Source organism: Antechinus flavipes, chromosome 3 (assembly GCF_016432865.1).
Source record: "Antechinus flavipes isolate AdamAnt ecotype Samford, QLD, Australia chromosome 3, AdamAnt_v2, whole genome shotgun sequence".
Taxonomy (NCBI): domain Eukaryota; kingdom Metazoa; phylum Chordata; class Mammalia; order Dasyuromorphia; family Dasyuridae; genus Antechinus; species Antechinus flavipes.
In genome coordinates this window covers 236,779,144-236,794,370 of record NC_067400.1, presented here as the reverse complement: position 1 = coordinate 236,794,370, position 15,227 = coordinate 236,779,144, and the positions used below count along the sequence as shown (strand labels likewise).

At 36.3% G+C, this 15,227-nt stretch overlaps 1 protein-coding gene and 1 long non-coding RNA gene across 3 annotated transcripts in view; one reads left to right on the top strand and one right to left on the bottom strand.

Annotated features, from left to right (window-relative positions):
- Positions 1–15,227, top strand: part of AFF3 (ALF transcription elongation factor 3) — a 658,463-nt gene that overhangs the window by 571,771 nt on the left and 71,465 nt on the right. The gene's annotated exons all lie outside the window — the stretch shown is intronic.
- LOC127553751 (uncharacterized) lies at positions 1,118–5,888 on the bottom strand. The gene is made up of 2 exons (XR_007951820.1): positions 1,618–5,888; positions 1,118–1,547 (listed from the first exon to the last, which is right to left on the bottom strand). It is a non-coding gene; the product is annotated as an uncharacterized LOC127553751 (long non-coding RNA).

Below are 15,227 nucleotides of genomic sequence, written 5' to 3'. Positions count from 1 at the left end.
GGATTTAGAAAAAAACAATACCCTATTATCCACAGATTGCATTTATCTATTCTTTTGTCCTAAATGGTGTCAGCAGCAAAAAGTTTACCATAAAGTATCACAGAATATGTTCACTGTGAGACAATAATTCCAATTGATAAAAGACTGATGCTTGTCACAAAAGATCAGATATATGGCTCTTGTGCTAAATTTGCAGAACATGCCTTCACCATTAAGTTTCCCTCTTTGGAAGTTTGCAAGATGTCAGCAATAGAGTGTGTGTGTGTGTGTGTGTGTGTGTGTGTGTGTGTGTACATGTGCAGCTTATGAACCTTTAAGAAAGGAAGAAAAAAGCTCATTCTTAATCTTTGCTACCTTGAGTGTTTTTAGTTCTCCCCCAGGTGGACCTTGCATTGTTCCAGGACTAAGAGTATATCAAAGAGGAAAACTTGTTTTTTTAAGATCACATTATCCAAGGAATAAATATCCAAAGTCATATAGCTCAACATCTTCATTTTACAAATAAAGAAACTAAGGCACAAAGTACATTGTCACACAGATAGTAAATAGATCCAGAATTTGAACTCAGGTTGTCTAAGTAGAAATTTGGTACTGGTACACACACACTATCAATTAATCAAACAATATTTATTAAACACCTACTATGTGCCAGAAATTATTCTAATGAATGAAGACACAAAAAGAAGCAAAAAGATAATCCCTCTTCTGCAGGAGGGAAAGTCAACAATATTCCAACAAATTTATGCAAAGTAAGCTAAATACAGGTTAAATAGGAAATAATTAAGAAAAAGAAGGTACTGGAATTAAGAAGGCTTCTTATTGAAGGTGGGATTTTAGTTGGAATTTAAAAGAAGCTGGGGAAAGTTAGGTAGCCCATATCAGCTATGAGAGACAGCCAGAGAGGGCTGAGAAATGAGATAACTGTATAAATATGTATGCATACATTATATTTAACATATATTTCTACCATGTTTAACGTATTTGGAGTGCTTGCCATCTAGATGAGGGGATGGGGGAAGGAGGGGAAATTGGAACACAAGGTTTTTCAAGAGTTAATGTAGAAGAATTATCCATGCATATGTTTTGAAAAATAAAAAAAACTTTAATTAAAAAAATAAATAAAAATAAAAATACAGAGAAAAAAATTAAAAGTATGTGCCAGGGAGTACAGTATAGGAAGACTATACTGTCTATACTGTATAGGAAGACTATCCTGCATAGGAAGACTAATAGGTAGAAGGAGGTTAGGTTATAAAGGGCTTTCAATGGTAATAGATTGCATATGATAATGAGGAAACCAAGGTGACTCCTAGTTTGTAAGGATGGGAGAATGGCGTTACCCTCCACAACAGGAAAGATGGGAGGAGTTTGGGGAGGAAAGGTAATGAGTTCTACTTCTCTGTTCCCATGGTGTCATGAACTTCCCACAAGATGACCTAGCTTGACAATTGCACATCAGGATTGATCAGAGTGTAAGTCTAGCCTAAATACTCCATGTTCCTGGAACCAGCCGCTTAAGGGGATCCTCCAAAGCCCATGTCCATTACCTGACCCAGATTGTGGTCCTTTATCCCAACCAGATGCTGAAGGGAATCCTCCAAAGCCCATGTCCATTACCTGACCCAGGTTGGGTTACTTTATCCCAACCAGATGCTAAAGAGGATCCTCCAAAGCCCATGTCCATTACCTGACGCAGGTTGTGGTCCTTTATCCCAACCAGATGCTAAAGGGGATCTTCCAAAGCCCATGTCCATTACCTGACCCAGGTTGTGTTCCTTTATCCCAGCAGCCATTGCTAGGATGAAATGTGACAGAATTCTCTTACTCCCGATATTGAGCATCTCCATTGCATAAGCTTCAGCCTCCCACCAATACTGCACCAGAATTTCAGTCTTGCACAATCTCTTAGGAACAGCGCCTCCTGCTGAATTATAATTTCCCTAAATGTTTTCCTCTAGAATTTCCCTGCCCAAGGAATAAACCCAACTTAATTTATAACAGCTAACAAGATCACAGCTTGATCTACTCTGGCCACAGCTCTGTGTCTCAGAAACTATAATTCGGTTTCCATTAAAAATCCCTTTAGCTCATCTTCCTTGTGTCTGGTATTCCTTGGTGAGATGCAAATTAAACACCACATGCTGCTGATATTCAGAGAGGCACTTTATTTTCTTTAGACACAAGAGAGAACAGGATTTTGCTTATTCAGACAGAGATCATATTGGGAGAAGAACTTCCAGGAGTAAGAAATGATCCCAAGCTAAGATCTGAAAGCTGTCTTATTTCTATGATTCCCCACCATACTTTGCCCATTTTCAAGACCATTACTTTATTTCGTAATTTAGTAATCCAGACAGATTCATGTAAAGGAGAAAGGGAAATGTAAGAACAAGTTAGAACAACCAAATAAAAACTGTAAAGAGCATTAAAAAAAAGAAAGTTTTTTTTGATGGCCGCCCCATAGAATGATCTATACCATTTTAGCATAAATACCCAGGAGTTAGATTTTACAGGTGTAGTTTGGGGAAATACCAGAAAAGAGAAAGGATATTGGGAGAAGAGAGGTCCTTATAGATTTGGAAAACAAGAGAAATTTCACTAGATGAGATTGTAAAAAAAAAAAAAAATGCTACAGAAGCCAGAAGAGAGGACCAATTATTTCTATCAATTATTACAGGGGAAATGTCTTTCTTATAGATTGGGTACAAATCAAGAGATCTGGGTTCTCTTAATTCCCCTGCTAACTGTGTGATCTTGAGTAATTAATCCACTACCCAGTGCCTCAAACTTCTTGATTCCTTGGCTATTCAGCCTCACTCATCTACCATTTCATCTCTCCTCCTCTTCACTTCCAAACTCCTGAAAATGTTGCCTATATCAAGCACCACTATTTCCTCACCAGGTATTCTTTCTTGAACCCCATGAATTCTGACTTTCAAGTGAGACTTTAACATCTTTTGCTTCTTCATAAGCCCAGTACAATACATAGTGCTACCATATTTTTTCAACAATATGGTCCAGTCAAACTTGACTATTATCAGCCCCCCCAAAATGTCTTCTACTTTCTAACCCTTTTGCATTTAATCTGACTTCATAATTGGAAATATATTTCTTTCTCCTCTTTATTTGTTAAATTCCTATCCATCTTTTAGAATACAAAGCCTTATGATAATGTAGAAATATGTTTAGAAGATTCGTACATGTTTAACTTATATTAGATAATTTGCTGTCTAAGGGAGAGAGAAAAATTTGGAACACAAGGTTTTGTAAGAGAGAATGTTGAAAATTACCTTTGCGTGTATTTTGAAAAATAAAAAAGCTATTATTATTTTATAAATAAATTTAAAAATACAAAACCTTCATTGTTACTCTAACTCCCTCTTCTCTTCCCATTAATAATAATCTTTCCACCTTGAATTTCACAACATGTCATTTTCTATCTTTCTACTACTTACCTTTGACTGTTTTAGATGTTAGTATATGTATACTATTCTCCCAAACCATCAGCTTCATGAGGACAAGGGATATTTTCTCCAATAAACACCATAATATAATAAAATATGTAAAACAAAAATTAACAATATTAGTTATAAAATACCTGTCTTCACAGGATTTTATGAGATTAATTATATGATGGATTTTAAAGTGCTTTGAAAAGTTGTGCTATATACAAAATAAAGAATCATTCCTACTACTATCATTAATGAATAATTTATTCGAATCTATTCCTTCTTGGAGGGTGGAATATCCACAGGTGCTACACACTGCATGTTTTTAGATTATTTTCAATGTACAGGTAATTTTTCCTGACTTTTTTTTCCTCTTTGAAAAATATTTCTAGAGACAGCTAGATGGCAAAGTGGATAGAGTACTAGCCCTGAAGTCAAGAGAACCTGAGTTCAAATGTGGCCCCAGACACTTATACTTTCTAGCTGTGTGACCCTAGACAAGTCACTTAACCCCAATAACCCCAAATAATCAACAACAAAAAAATTCTTGTCATGTGGGATGATTCTTGAGAAAAGGGAGAGAAATGAATACATAGAAGACTATAACAATATAAAAATGAAAACATCAGTAAATATATATAAAAAATAGTTCAGATGAAATTCTATCGCATCAAGGATTATTAAACTCATTAAAGAGCAAAAGTTTAAGAATGACCATCTAGAGTTCCTTTAAGAATAAACCTAGTTAAGAATTTGGATAAATTCATGGATGATGATCATAATAGGAATCATAAATTTAAAGTCAGACTTAGTCAACTAATTCAGTTGTTTTCTTTTTTTACATATGAGTAACCTGAAGCCTAGAGAAATTAGGTCCAGGTCAGGGGGCTGAGATAGAAAATACATGGGGGTAAGGGTGGAGATTTCTGAGTCTAATGTAGACTCTCTCCAACTAGACCCTAATACTTTAAGAACTGGGTAAATTCAAAATCTACCATATGGTGTGTCTCTTCATATTATGGAATCCAGTATTATATGGGAGTGTATGGTAGCTATTCCTAATTTATACCTGTTCACAGATTTTGTAGCATGGGATCAAATATCTAGAGCCGAAAAAGACCCCAGAAACTTCATTTTCAGATAAGGACATTGAGACCCAAAGAGGTTGAGTAAATCAGCTAAATTTATATTTATAGTAGATGTGAAAGACAGGAATTGAACTCTGGCTTTCTGATCCTAAAGTCAATACTTCTTAAAAATTATTCTAATAGAGGTAGCTAGGTGGTACAGTGGATAGAGCACCAGCCCTGAAGTCAGGAGGACCTGAGTTCAAATCTGGCCTCAGACACTTGACACTTAACAAAAAATTATTCTAATAAACTTCCTTCCTTGTGTATCAAGCAGCTCATGTAACATTTAATTTGCTATCCTAGTATCAGGAGGGATTTTTAAATAGCTTCACAAGCCCCTCTTTTGCATACCCCAGATGATGCATTACTAAGACCTTTCCAACATAAAGGCAATTATCTTTACAGAAGGTGGGTTTTTTTTCCAGTCTGAATGTTTGGCCTTGGTGTAGAACCCATCAGACTAAGAGTTAACCAGCTCAGGTCCTCGGAAGGGAGGCTCCCTGCTCCCATCGAGCAGATGCAAGGTCAATGACAAACACACCGAGGAAGTCAGAGTTGCTTTATTTTTCTTGTGAGCAGGTCAAATAAAACACTGCTGATGCTCCATTTATCTGGGGCGACAAGCAAACACTTGGCAGCCGTGGAGAGCATACATTGGAATCTGGCACCAGTCTCCTAGCCCAGCTGTCAGCCTGCTGACTAATCACTTCATCCCCAAGTTAATGCAGCACCAGGTTTCAAGCACCCTTTCATCTTGCAGAGCCGGGCCTGCCACACTCTGACCAAGAAAGCCATTAATACCTGGATTACCTTCACCTTATTTCATTTTTGCAGGCCCTCCCAGCAGGAGAGGAGTTACACAGGCGGTTCATCTAGCTTTTTTTGTCATTTGGATGCTACCCAGGGACAGAGAGGAAACGAAGAAGACAGAGGAAAGAGACAGAAAGATAGGGAGCAGACAGTCAGACCCAAAAGTGGCCCTTTTCGGAGATTTTTTTTTGTTTTGTGATTTTTTTTTTTTTGTACTTCAGCATCACTGAGGGGAACCCACTGTGCACCTGATCCTGGGGCACAGAGAACCAGGGTGATTTAGGTTCTGGTCAGCAGCGGGCACATAGAGCTTACATAAGCTTCTTAAGCGACTTTCAAGGACAGTGTTAAAATAAAGGTGGAGTCTCTCTATGAACTCCAGTTCCTGGCAGTGATACTTTATTAGCCGTACTGAGCAGAGGTGGCGTGCCTAAGCTAATGCACTCTTTTCACAGAAGCATTATATATTGTGACAGCCCAAACAACCTCCAGGGCTCTCACCCATCATGACTCCCATTTCAGATCTCATCCATTACATGAATGAGGTATGAAAACATTTCTCTGTTTCTCAAAGATATTAATAGACTCATGGGAACAGTTCCATCTCCAGGAAGAGAACAGAGGGATCCAACCCATTTAAAGCCCTCAGTTCAGAACTGACAGCAATGGCAAGGGTTGTTATCTGTTTTGGCTTTTCAAAAAACAAATTCTCAAACTCAATAGTGCCTGTTTTGGAAATAGGGATGCTGGAAGGATAATTCTTGAAGTAAGCAAAATCAAACACTTGGATGTAAAAATAGATGATTGGTGTCTTATTCACAGTGACTGGAAATGAATTTCAGAATCTACCTGAAGAACTATTTTCAGCAAAATCAGAGATTATTTTGACGGCTCACAGAAAGTTAGAGCTTTCTCCCTTTGTTCTTTCATTCATGAAAGAACATCTCTATATTCCACATGTAAGATATTATTCATCTAAAATGATACCATCTAGATACCAAACCTCAAAGCCACAGATTTAGAGGTTATTTCTTCTCTACAAAACCTGAGAAGCTTGTGTAGCCTTATTTTACCATTTATACCTTTAATAGACAAGAAGGAATGTGTGTATGTGTATCTGTGTATACATCCATACATACATGTGCATATAGATATATGTATATTCATATAGTTATATAAAGACTTCTAATATGTAAAATTATACTTTATAATATTTTAGGTGGTATATGGCACATGTATATATATACACATAAACTTATTTGTGTATATATATATGTATATGTATGTATACATGTTTCTGTAGTTGGAAAATTCCTGAACCCAAGAAAGCTGTAGCACAAGTTATACATATTCTTCTTTTTTTTTTAATTTCATAGCTTTTTATTTACAAGTTATATGTATGGGTAACTTTACAACATTGACAATTGCCAAACCTTTTGTTCCAATTTTCCCCTTCTTCCCCCCACCCCCTCCCCTAGATGGCAGGATGACCAGTAGATGTTAAATATATTAAAGTATAAATTAGTACATATTCTTTATGATGGTAAATAGCCAACTCCATGAATCTGAAGAAGCCAGAAGTTATAAGGTAAATAGGGACATGAGCTTAAGAATAGATTATTTATTGGCGTTCAGCATGCTATAGAACTGAAAAATAGAAAACAACTTAAACCCCACCAATTAGATTTGGCCATTTTGAATGTATGACAGTGATAAAGCATTTGGGAGTCCAAAGTTGTTTTAAAATGTTTAATTCCCACATAGGACATTTCCTCCTTGCCCTGTTAAAAATATACAAGTGCTCCAAATGGATTAAGTAGAATTTTTTTACATCTGCAATGGCTAAATTTTCAAATAGGTTAGGAGCATGAGATAAAATATGAGCCATACTTTATCTCTAACTTTAGAACTTTCCCACTTAAAAACACTCTTTTTCTGCCAGATGTGGTATATTCTACTTTCTTGTGACCTTCCCTTGGGGCCCAAGGTATTTTCAGGACTTTGGGGGATCTATGTTGCCTAAGGGTTCCTTAGACTTTGATTCTCTTTCCCAAGACTGGTTCCCCACTTAACTCCAGAGTAAATGAGGTACATTCTCATCCGTCTTCCCCTTGTTGTTGACCTGGTTCCAGTTTACCATAAGTGGACCTCCAGGCTTCCCTTTTTATAGGTGAAAGGATAAAAATTGGTTCCCAACAATAAGGGAAGAGAATATGAATTTTTAGAAATATCTATTCTAATGGTACAATAGCACTTTTACATTTTTATCTACTTTATAGGGTTATTAATTTTTAAAAAACATGCTTTTCTACATTTTTATGTGATGTACTTTTTGTATATTACTTTTGCATAAGTCCTGGTTTTGTCAGAAAATCCAGTTGATGAATGTACCAAATCTTGGTAGTTTTTTTCTATGAAACACAAAGTGTAGCCAAATGTTCTGCCTTAATAACAGTAATGCTTTTCTTCTATATAGTACATCTCACATGAGATTTCCTCTCTGGATTCTTTTTCTGCTGCATTCTCTTTCTGCTTTGTCTAGCTTTCTAATTATTTTGTCCTTGTCTCTTTTAAATCCCTGATACCTAGCACAGTGACTGAGTAGTCAGCCCTCTAATCAATTGACTCCAGTGGTTCAGAATTAAATATAAAATCTTCTGTTTTTCTCTCTTAGAGTTTTTCACAACTTGACCTCTTCCTACCTTTCCAGTCCACTTAGCTCTCCTCTACATACTGTGTTCCAATGAAATGAGCTTCCTTGACCTCCATCTCTTGACCCTGGGCATTTTCACTGGTTGTCTCCCAGATCTTGAACTCTCTCATTTCTCATCTCTGTCTTTTAGCTTCCCTGGCTTCGTTCATATTCCAGCTAAAATCTCAAATTCTGAAAGAAACCCTTCCTGGCTCTCTTTATTGCCGGTGGCTTCCTTCTAACAGTTTTTAACATGTTCTTTCTTTTATCTTGTTTGTACGTGATTGTTTGTTATCTCTAGCACTTAGTGCAGTGCCTGGAACATAGCAGGAACTCAATAAGTTCTTATTTATTTGATTTAATCAAGACATATTTTTAGCCCAAACTAGATATGCAAAGTATCAATCCTATACTTATAAAGGAAAATACAAAGACAACAAGAAATAGCAATAAAGGGAAAATATAAAGGATCTATCTGTTCAGTTTCCTGAGAGGACAGAAAAGTTAACTCAGACATGATAAAATAAGCCAAAAGAAATGTAGCTATTTCCTACCACCAGTTTTCAGATTTCAGCTATCCTATCTCAATTTCTTTATCTGCAAAATGGTGACATTGGATTATATGATCTCAAAGGTCCCTTCAAGTTTTGACATTCTACGATTCCCAGACTTTTTCTAAAATAAATAATTTTTAAAAATCATTCAGTCTTTATTCAGCCCTGAAAATCCGGAGTGTTGGCATGTGATATGTGATATCTCCTTTCATGGTCATACCTAATGAAGTCTCCAGCCCTTTCCTCTGGATTTAGCTCCTTTCTTCCCACTGTTGCACTATATTTTTTGGATGTAGATCTGAAATATTGCACTTAGTGACTTGGAATGTTTGATTATTTGCAGTCCTGGCTTCCCTTGGTATTTCCTCACTGTCATTTCCATCCTGGGATATTTTGGATTAGCATTCCACTCTTTTTCCCCCCTCTTGTTTGGGCTATGAAGGGATTCAGCTTCATGTCATCATGTAGTTGGAATCTTCTTCATATACAGTTGAAGTAAATTTATCCGGACATTTTTAGCAGTGCTCACTGAAAATAGCAATCTCATTCTTGCCAGCATTCTCAAAATTCTTCAATTTCAGGCCTTTTTTGGCTTTCTAATTATTTCATATATCTCTCAGACAATATTAATTTGGTATAGTCCCATAGTGGGTCATTGGGATTTTTATATGTCTTTTCTTTATATGTCCTTTGGGCAGTCTCCTCCAAAAGATCTACATAATTATGTCCCAAGGAGGCTTAATATATTAGAACACAGGACTTGAGTCACAAAAGCCAAGATTTGGTCACACTTCTGCTACTTGCTTCCTGTGTGACAAAAGCAAATTACTCCACTTCAGTGTATCAATATGTTTACTGGTCAAAAAAAAGTAGAAGTTTCTTACTTCATATAGTTATTAGCTCAATATTTCAATGGTTCCTTGATATTTTCAAGGTGAATATTCTTTTCACCAGTGTGGATGTTGACTTATCTATACCCCTTCATCCTCCAATTCTTGTTCATGTCTTTCTGTCAAAACTTAGAGGGAATTCACTTGATATTCTAGAGGCCTTCCTCTGTTTGTTGTTGTTATTGTTGTTTTTTAGTAATTACCAAAATAGTATGAAAATTAAATAAGAATATGTACATACTGTATTTTGTAATATGAAACACTATACTGATGTAAACTATATATCATCAGTCTTACTTCATGCGTGAAGTGTAAGAATTTTTTTTGAAGACTTTAATGACATTAGGGCTATAGATAGAATTAGGAAATCTAGGAAAATTTAGGGAGGTACAGGGATATTAATTTGTTCTTTAAGTGCACAATTTACAATAGCAAAGTAAACTTTATTGCAAGTAAAACAGAACCCTTCTCAACCTCTGTGATGAACAACTTACTCTCAATATTTAATTCAACATCCTAGCCACTACCCAACATATAGGCTTTTTCTCTTGCTGTAGGTCATAGCCAATGAATGATGTTTTTAATTTCTTCTAGCAAGGAATCCTAGGTTTGGTTCACTTACTGAATTACATAGCCCAGGAAAAATCCGAAAAATTATAGCTGAGGTTTCTGTAGTTGGGTTTGCTTTTCATCAAAGGCAAAAAAACTTAAAACTTAACCTTGGCTGATGGGAGATAGTTATCCGAAGGGTAATCTACCTCCGGCAAAATAATACAACCAGAGACTTCTTATTGAGGTTAATCCTTTTGGCCACCTATATTGTTGGTCTCTCGCCATAGAAAAGTTTGGCCCCTACTTAATCTCCACCTTTAAGAGAGTTCCCATCACATATTTCTAGATTCAGATCCGGAGACCAAAAACCTTGATTCTTTTCTATCATTTAATACTCTCCATTAGTTTAAAAGTTTACAAAATCCACGATTTCTCCCCAGTTTAATTTCTTAAGCACCCAGTTGGCATTATTCAAATCAATCAAGAATATCAACAGTTTTAGCTTCTGTCTTTGTCTTCTACCATGTATTTCTTTGGACTATGGAATAAGAGAAGGGGAAAAGATGGCTCTACCTTTATATTTCCCTTTGGCAAGAGTTCAGTTTGCCAGCTGTTTACAATTTAGCCTTTACTAAAATCAGAACTTGGGCCACTTTTCAGGTCTAATAATTATGTCTTGCAAAGTAACTTTTTCAGTTCTACAAACCTTAAATTTTAACCTGATGGTTAAAAACAACTACAATCAAAATTTAAAAAAAATTTTTTTTCCAATGGGGAAGAAAGGGAAAGGAAGCTAATAAGCATTTGTTAGAGTGCCCACTATACACCACATACTGTGCTAAATGCTTTATAAATATCTCATTTGATAGTTTTTACATTTTACCAGTGTCTCAGTACACCGTCTTATATTGTTCCTAATCCATTATGTGAATTCAGACTCCTTAATCTAATGTTAGTCCAGTAGGAAGAGCTGAATCAGCAGATAGAGCCTGTTGAAATCTTAGTGGATTTAAAAGCTGATCTTTAGCTCCATATTCTCAAAGAAGCTAATATTTATAGAGTCCTTGGCAAACCTTAAAGCCTTATTTAATTTAGAGGAAACCAGGTGGCCCAGTGGATGGAGCACTAGACCCTTAAGATCTGAGTTCAAATTTGATTTCAGACATTTACTGGCTTTGTGACTCCATGTAAGTCACTTAATCTCTGTCTGTCTTAATTTCCTGAGTTGGTGGAGATGGGGAGAAGGGAGAAGGGGAAGGGAGGATTAATAATAGCACCTACTTCCCAGGGTTGTTGTGAAGATGAAATGAGATTTTTGTAAAAAAAAATCTTTTGCAATACAAATGCTACTTATTCTTCTTCTTGATCTTGATGCCTGATCTCTGAGTTAAACAAGCAAATTTGCTTCTATACTCCTTTGTAAGATAAAGAGCACTAATTTTAGAGTCAGAAGACCTCTTTTTGTGAACTGGCTAAAAAGTTACTAATTCATTTTTCTCACCTATAAAATGAGAGTAATAATATTATGCAGAAGCTATGTATTCTTGTATCTTCTCAATCAAGTTAAACCCTTATAAATTTAACCCCTTTTCAGTGTCAGTGATTTGTCAATAAAGTAAACATGAACAAGACCTTTATTCAAGTAAGGGTGGTATCCATCTGATAAGTTATAAACTTGCCTTTTCTTTTTAATTCTATATTTGAAGAAGATTGCTTAAGTAATGGCTAGACATAAACATGCACTATTTATAATACTAAATTGGGTACTTTGCCAGCCTGAATACTACTGTGGAAATTGAAGAACCTTTACTTTTAAATTTTTTATTTTTTTATGTATACCTAAATGTGAGTCAAATTCTGATATTCCAGGAGAAAAGCCTTGGTAGTGACATAAACCAAAAGTAATTTATGAAATTGAGCTACAACTGTGTAAACCCAGAGTTTCATTTCTAGACTATGGGTAACATTTGTGGAGCTTGTCCAGGATTTTTTAAAATTGCTGTTGTTCCGAGACATGATCTAACAACATGAATAGCCTTGTACTAGCAGGCAGTAGGTTACATTTACATAATTCACAGGATTTTGTGAAGAAAATATTTTATAACTTGTAAATGTGAGTTTTTAATATTTAAAGGAAAAAGACATTAAGCTTAAAGAAATCATGTGATACAGTTTGAAAGAATATTAGCCTTGTGGGCAGAAGAATTGATAACATTCTTCTTCCTTTCTTGGATATATCCCGTCAATCATCAAGCATTTGAAAGTACCTATAATGTTACAGACACCATATTAGATGTTGGAGATAACCCCTCCCCCCAAAAAAAAATCTCCCTTACATAACTGAGCTGCTTTGCTCACTTCCACCAGACAGGTAGTGATTTGTTTCCATTAACACCATTTCTCAGTGAAGTAGGCCTTCACTGAATTGTCCTTACCAAACTATAGAAAAGCAGGGTTTGGGTTTTGTTTTTTTGAAAATGAGCACTTTCAGTTGTCATGTTGATTCTTTGACTTGGGAATCAGGTTATAGCCAGAGTAATGACAAATTATTTTGGTATCCAATGGCACAGAGAATAAGAGTGCTGGGCTTGAAGTCAGGAAGACCTAAATTCAATTTTGGCTTTAAACACTGGGCTGTGGGAGCCTAGGTAAGTCCCATAACCTCTATATGCTTCAGTTTCCTCAAGTATAAAATGTGGATAATAGTGAAAGGATATTAGGAGGTACCCTGTTATCCCAGCAAGTAAGGGTACAACAACAGTGCTCTGTGCTCACCCTCTGGATGATCTCAGCCACAACAAACCCAATGGGATTTGTGATTTTAACTACTTAGACCTATGTTCCAGGGGAGTTTGACCTGAGAGTTGGAACTACAGCTGACATACTGCAGCAGAAAGTAATCAATCAAATCTCCTGACACGCTGAATAATCCCCTTGCTTGTAACTTATAAGTGAACCAAACCAGTTCCACCATGCTAACTCTGGTTCTGTACCCCACTGAATGATCACAGGTTCAACTTTAAAGCTTAAGATAGTCACTATTCTAATAACTTGAAGAGTCCCCACAAGACCCAGGAATACCTGTATTGTCCCCAAAATGTCTGCATGCTTAGACATGCTGTAGGAACTCTTTACTCGAAGTCTAAGAATGATTGTGTTGACTTCCACTTTTTTCTGGTTTTCATGCTTAAAAATTCAGCCCCTGCCATAAGTCATAAACTTTCCTTAGTAAAACTTCTGCTTGGGAACCTTTCCCTCACTTTGAAATTAAACTTTTGTTTGATTCCTGACTCTCTCATCTCTAAGCTACTTTGTTTGGCTCTGGCCACCCACAAGTTGGAGACTGATACTGGTCCAATTGACAGTAGTATCTAACTCACAGGATTGTTATGAGCATTAAGTGAGATAATGTGTTTTTTCTTTTTTAAAAAACACTTAATACAGTGCCTGGCTCAAAGTAGGCACTATATAAATGCTTATTCCTTTTTCCTATCCAGAGACAGCTTCAGAAAATATCCCAAGTACCACATCTCAGTAGACTGAGGCAGAGACTTCAGTATTTGATGCTGTTTAGGTGGAAAGACAGAAATCCAGGAATACTGGATTAAAGACCCTAGAATACTACAAGTCCCTGGCAGGGGCAGTGAGAAGAATGGCCATAGAAAGCCTCATTTAGGTTCTCTCTAGGAAGGAATGAAAACATCTGATAGCTTATCATATTTTAACTAATTATCCTTTATACTTAAGTGCTATTTGTTTCAAAAAATTGAGGAATATTTAAATGCTTTCAGTGCCATGTAGGTTTCAGGACCCTCATTTATTCTACCCTGAGAATATTCCATTAGATTTAAGATTCCACATGTTTCTTATCTTTAGGTATCTGGAAACTTCTACTTTTTTTAAATTAAAGCATTCCCTCCTTAATGAGGCTTTCACATTTGCCTGGTGATAAGACATCAGTGACGATCTTTTTTTAAGGTTATAGCTAGGATGCTCAAATCCCTGAGACTATGTAAAAACAGAGTATTTTTAGTGCTACCTACCCAACTCTTTTGAGAAGACTCTACATAGTGAATATTAGGACAAATTTTGTTTTGTGGGTCCCTGGGGATAGTTTTTATTGGTTTTCATTTTTACACAATGCAACTATAGTTTGGTCCTTAAATAATATTGGAAAAGAAGGAAGGAAGGAAGAGGAGAGGGTCTGAAAGTGTTTATGGAGTATTCACAGGGTATATAGTCAGAAAGAAATGTAGCTTTCTGTAATACATGTGGAATTCCCACTATTTGTAGGCACTGTTGGCACTCCAGCATTTTACAGAATACTGAACAGATAAAAGCCTTGTCTCCAAATAGCTTTCTAACTAGCATATCAAGATGATCCTTCACTATTTATGCAAGGGTCCAAAATGAGCTAGACTGCAGACAGTACATTTCAAAAGGTGTGACCCCTCATTCACAGTAGCTTGTACTCTTGGGCTGTTCTTTGAAGATCCATGTTCAGACTGAGCCTGGGCCAGATTCCCAAAAAGACTAGTCTGGCAGCTAAAGAAGGGACATGATGAGCACACAGTTTAGATTAAAATTGGAACTCCCTCAAGCATCAGAGTACTTAGTCAAACAACTCACAAAACCAGTAAAATATTTCTTGAAACCAAAACACAGAAAGCAAACAAACCATCCAAGAGAGAATGTGCGTAAATTGTAGCAGAAGGAATTTAAGCTACATGTAAAGAAGTGTTCCCTGGCGGTCAAGATTGTTGGTTCTGGAGACTCCTTTCCCAGAGATCGGTTAGCAGTTAAAAAGAGACTTTAAATCCTTAAGAGTTATCTTGATGTTGTGGAAAGAACAGTGGTCTTAAAGGCAGACATTCTGGATTTGAGACTTGGCTTTGATACTTAACAGCTTTATAACTCCAGGCAAGTAGTCATTTAATCTCCATAAGCCTCAGTTTCCTCATCTGGAAAAGACAGATAATATTTGCACAACATACCCCAGGGTTGTTGTTAGGAAGCAAAGAGCTCCCTAAACCCTAAAAGTCGGAGACAAATGTGAGCTAACATTATTTTAGGAAAGTTGAGGAATAGTTCTGAGCAAAGAATTTTTCCACCATGATTCCATACATTGTGATAATCAATAAAAATGTTAT